Genomic DNA, 6047 nt, shown 5'->3' with positions numbered 1-6047 from the left:
GGTTTTACGGCGGTTGGCATCTAGCTAAATGGTGCATTACCGCCACCTTCTGCTCCGGAGCGTGGATCAAACAATACACTTAGGCCTACAATCTAATTTCCTTCAAAGCCAAAACTAAACAAAACAAGAACAAAACCCCAAAACAAATCAAAATTAATAACAGAACACACACACACACACACACACACACCATACTCAGTAATCCTTTTAATGTGAATTCTTGCACCCCAATTTCCCTCAGATTATTCCTCATCATCTCTCTCTGTGCCCTATACTTCCTACACTGTAAAAGTACATGCTCCACTGACTCCTCCCCCTGACATCCCTCACACAAGCCTGTTTGGTGTTTCCCTATCATTTTCAATGTTTTGCTTAGTGCACAATGTCCCAACCTCAACCTTGTTAACACAGTTTCCTCTCTCCTGTTTCCACTACCTACCCTATTTACTTTGACACTCTTCTGAATCTGATATAGATGTCTCCCTTTTTTCCTCACTATCCCACCTTTCTTGCCACATTTGGTTGTTTTTTCCCCAGATTATACTTTTAACCTCTGCTTTACTGATATTAATTTGCATTTCTATATTTCCTTTCTTTAAAGCTCTCTTTGCCAACTCATCCACCCTCTCATTCCCCCCTCACTCCTACATACACTGGAACCCACAGAAATTTTACCTGACCTCCCTGATTTGCTATTCTTGTGACTGACTGAAGTACTTCATGACGGCTGTTTGAATGGAATGACCTTATACTTGCTAGAGCTGAGGTTGAGTCTGAGCATATCAGCACCTTGTCTTGTTTTGTTTTTTCCACCCATCGTAGTGCAACCAATACTGCCAACATCTCCACTGTGGAAATGCCTAATTTATTGGATGTTCTTCTATTGATTCCAATTCTTTTTACTGGTATTGTCACCCCATACCCTGTTACTCCTGTCTCAGGTTTCTTAGCACCATCAGTGTAAACCTGTGTAAAATCACTATATTCTTTCATGACATGGTATTTGAATGCACCTACCAAATCAATTTTTCCTTTTTCTTTCCTTTTTACCTCTAACAACACAGGAAGTGATGCTATGCTTCTTCTTCTTGTACGATTCCGGCAGTTTAGACGCTGTTTAGCGTATTACTGCCCTCCACAGGTCCGATGATGAACTAGATTTTTACATATAGTCCTGTATTACGCAGGAATTGCAAAATTGCCTTGGAGATCAATTTATGGTTCTCACAGTGTCCAAACAAAGAAAAAACAGGAAAAGCCTGAACTCCAAGTCCTAACAATCTATCAAACAATGTTTGTCTTTCTGTCCTGTATTTTCTACATTCCAGAAAAACATGTTTTACTGTCTCAGAACACCCACACATAAACCAGACACATGTTTTCCTATTATAAACAAAGAGTGATTTAGCCCACAGTGACCCAGTCTTAATCTACACAGTTTGTGTAAAGTGAATCCCTACGTGGGAGTGCAGGTACATCTTTTTTTTTTAAATTGAGATTGTATAGAGAAACAGTGTCTACCCTGCTTTCCCCCCCCCCCCCCACCCTCTCTGCCCTTCCTTCATTAATCCCTCGTTAATTATTTCTCTCAGCTCCACTTTACCCCAGGAAAGATGAACATCTACCTCTCTACTCAAACTCTGTTTTGCAAACTGATCCACCTGTTCATTACCCCCAACCCAGCGTGTCCCGGAACCCAGCAAAAGGTGATGTTAGATTTAAACCCAAATCCAAAAATGGAATGTCAATAATAATATCAGATCGAGCCTTAGATTTACCCCTTCTTAAGGCTTCCCGAGCAGCTGCAGAGTCAGAACAGATGATAACCTCTCTAGGTCTGGTTTCCTCAGTCCACCTTAAAGCCCGGCCAATCTTCATCCCAAGCTGCTCCACATACATACAAAACCCAGCTCTCCCACTGACTGGATCTCTAGATTCATTTGTAAAAATAATCAAAGTATTGTCTCTTATTGAGTTTAGATGTTCTGCTATTTTTGGAGTCACCAGCTTCTTATCCTTTTCTGTAAAAACACCAGTTCAATGTTCAGCTGTTTACCTATGCCATATTGGGTGTGTCAGACTTGGGACAAAAGAGAGGACTCAGATGCAGATTGACAGAAGTAAAGTCAAGTTTTATTTCTCTGATTTGCAACTCTTCAGATGAAATGATAAATGAGAAGCTATGAAACTCTATGGAGACAGACAAGACGAACAAACACAAAACACACAGAAACATAAGATGCTCCCGAAGGAGGAAAACCTACACTATTCTTAATATCTGAAATATGAAAATTACAAAAGAAAATTCACTCCGCAGAGAATGGCACAATGCTATGAAAAATATACTATTTTATCAATATAAAAAATTACAACAAAAGGCACTCCCGAGGTAGGAAAAGAAACAACTATGAAACAGGTTAAACTGAAACTCAAAATCCTAACCGGAAAAATTTACAAAATCAAAATCACTCTCTCAAGACGATAAATACAGAAAAACAAACCAAAACAAGTGACAGGTTTGGACAGAGAATAGGACTCAGATGCAGAATGAGTGAACGTACAATCAAATTTTATTAATCTGATTTTACTTCTCTCCAGGATAAATGAGAACAAAACAACTATGAAAATTCTCAAGAGACAAACAGGACAAACAACATGAAACATAGACAAACAAAGGGCGCTCCCGAAGGAGGAATCTACTCTATTCTAGATAATACAATAATTTAGAAAAAACTACAAAATAAATCTCTCCGAAGAGGAACAACAGGCTATGAAAATTATCTGCTCTGTGCTATCAAAATTTAATCAACAAAAAATCACTCACAACGAGGATAAAGAAAAGACTATGAAAATTCAAACTTCAAACTCAAAATTCCTGACCAGAAAAATTACAAAGAAAACTCACTCTCCACGAGAGGTAAAATGCAGAATAATAAAACATGAAATATACTTAACACGACAAGGTTCTTGGCTGTGGTTCAAGGCTTTAGTACGCGAAATGAAAGACGAAATACTTAGGCAACGCAGACAGGGGAAGACAGAGACTTTATACACATGAGGAAGGGGAACACAGGTGGAAACAATCAGGAATCAGGGATGACGTCAGACCAGGGACACAGGAGGAAGGGCAAGTGACCTGAAACGAAAGGAGAGTTACTTTCAAAATAAAACAGGAAGTTCACAAGACAGATCCCAAGACAAGGCACCAACCTACTTTCTTTTACCGGCTTGACCTGGCTGACGTGGAATGTGGGATGTACACGCAGGGACCGAGGCAAACGTAGACGAACTGCTGCAGGTCCAACCTTCCTGGTGACTGGGAATGGCCCTACGAAACGAGGTGCCAGTTTCTTAGAAGTCACATTGAGGTTGATGTCCTTGGCCGATAACCAAACCCTTTGCCCGGGCTGGTAATCAGTAGCTGGGCGTCTTCTCTGATCTGCATACTTCTTCACCCGATCTCCCTGCCGAATGAGAACCTGTCTGGCAGCTGCCCAGATGCGGCGACATCGTTGGATCATGGCATATGCTGAGGGAACCGAGACTTCCTTTTCATTGTCTGGAAAGAGAGGTGGTGCATAACCGAAAGCACAATGAAATGGAGAGAGACCAGTAGCAGAAGTGGGTAATGAATTATGGGCATACTCAACCCAGACCAGGTGTTTGCTCCATGTCGAGGGGTTCTGGTGGACCACGCAACGGAGGCCGGTTTCCAACTGTTGGTTCAGTCGTTCGGTCTGGCCGTTAGCCTCTGGATGGTAACCTGATGTCAGGCTTGCTGTGGCCCCGATCAGCTTGCAGAACTCCTTCCAGAATTTGGATATGAATTGGTGCCCCCGGTCCGATACAATGTCCTTAGGGAATCCGTGGACTCGAAAAACTTGCGTCATCATGACTTCTGCTGTTTCTTTGGCTGATGGTAGTTTCGGGAGTGCAATGAAACGTACCATCTTAGAGAATCGATCCACCATTGTGAGGACAGTGGTGTTTCTTTGAGAGACCGGGAGCCCAGTGACGAAGTCCAGGGAGATGTCCGACCAGGGTCTGGATGGGATGGGTAGAGGCTGTAAGAGTCCTGATCGGGCGTTGGATGACGATTTGTTACGAGCACAGACCGAACACGCCTCTATGTACTCCCGGACCTCCGACTCCATTGCAGGCCACCAGAATCTCCGGGAGATGACGTACATGGTTCGTTTGACCCCCGGATGGCATGAAAGCAGCGAGGTGTGAGCCCAATGAATCACCTGTGACCGTAGCTCTGCGGGAACAAATAGACGATTGTCTGGACAGCCACGAGGCGATGGGGTTCCACCATTAGCATGCTTTACCTCGTTTTCTATAGGCCAGCTCACTGCTCCTACCACACAGTTCAGTGGCAGGATAGGTTTTGTTTGCTTGGCCCTTGGCTCGGGATCAAAGAGTCTGGATAGCACATCGGGTTTCACGTTTTTGGATCCCGGCCCGTTTTTTATTGCTCAAATGTTAAAAAAATAAAAATATATAAAAAATAAAGTGTCTTGCTTAACTTAGAAAATGTATAAATGAACATAAACATGTAAACCGATTAAAAAAGTGCTGGAAATAAACTGGTTTTAAAGCTGTGTCCCTCAGAGATCCTATTTATTTCTAGACAAATATATTCTTTAATAATCTTTACAGGTGCTTCAGGTAAGTATTTAGGTTAGGTTTAGTTAGTCCAGGTAAGTATTTAGTTAGATATATAGTTAGGCTGTGTTCGTCATTCAGGTAAGTATGTACAGGTAAGTATTTAGTTAGGTTTTTTCCTTTACAGGTGAGTATTTTAATGTTTTTTTCTTTTTCAGGTAAGTATTAAATGTGTAAGTGTCCTTTAAAGGTAAGTATTGTAATGTATTTTTTCTTTTCAGGTAAGTATGCTATGTGTAACTGTCCTTTAAATGTGAATATACTATGTGTGTGTATGTTTCAGGTAAGTATGTTTGGTGTAATGGTCCTTTAAATTTGAATCTGCATATGTGTTGTTTTTAATGAGCCAACTGTGTATGAAATGATCAAATAAAGTGAGTGTGTCCGATTGTGTCTCTATGAATTATTCATTTATATAATTATCTATTTATTTATTTATTTATTTATTTATTAATGAATTAATATGTGTGTCAGGTAAGTATTTTTGGTGTAATGGTCCTTTAAAGGTGAGCATATAGTGTGTGTTTTTCTTTGTCAGGTAAGTATTTTGAGTGTTATGGTCCTTTAAAGGTGAGTGTTGATGTGTGTGTTGTTTTTAATGATCCAATTGTGTAGGAAATGCCTAAACTAACTATGAATTCCCAATTATCTATTTATTCATCTATTAATTATTTATTTATATAATTAGTCCTATACTAACAGCCTTAAGGCTGTATGAATTAATCTCTTTTTAACTAAAATTTATAGAATTAATTAACTAATTAATGATCTCTGAGGGGTATATAATAAGTAGGTATCTATATATAATGAATTGTATGATATGATATTTCTAGGGGGGTTTAAGAGTGGTTGGGGTTAGGCGAAGGCTAGACTGAGGTTGAGGTCAGGTGTCACCTCAGGGTGAGGTTAGAATAGAAGGAAAACATCAAAGGCGTGGTTAGGCGTGAACAATGAAAAATGAAAGATGAAATGAAGTCAGAAATGGCATCTATGTGCCTCCACTCTTCCTCTCTCTCTATACTCCCCTCCAAATGCAATTATCGCAAAGGCCGGCCACCCAGACGGATGCCAGATCGTGGACTTCTGTCCGTTCTGAGCTCTTTTTTCCTCTGTCTGAGCCTTTTGCGTTCTGTATTGATGCGACTAAGTACTCTAGCCTGCTGTGGAGTGAGTGTGGGAGTCAGGCTGTCTCCTGAATCTCCATCCTGGTGTCTGAGCGCTCTTTCGCTCTCAACTGTTTTCTCCCCCTGGGCCACATTTGAGGCCACAGGGACCGGTGTCAAGATTTTTCACCCATGCCTGTTTCCGTCTGCTGACTTCTTCCTAGCAATCTCCCTATCTACCAGCAGATGGCTCCGGACTGCCTCCTGTGAGTCTTC

This window comes from Acanthopagrus latus, chromosome 23, assembly GCF_904848185.1.
Source record: "Acanthopagrus latus isolate v.2019 chromosome 23, fAcaLat1.1, whole genome shotgun sequence".
Lineage (NCBI taxonomy): Eukaryota > Metazoa > Chordata > Actinopteri > Spariformes > Sparidae > Acanthopagrus > Acanthopagrus latus.
Note: the sequence above shows the minus strand (reverse complement) of the source record.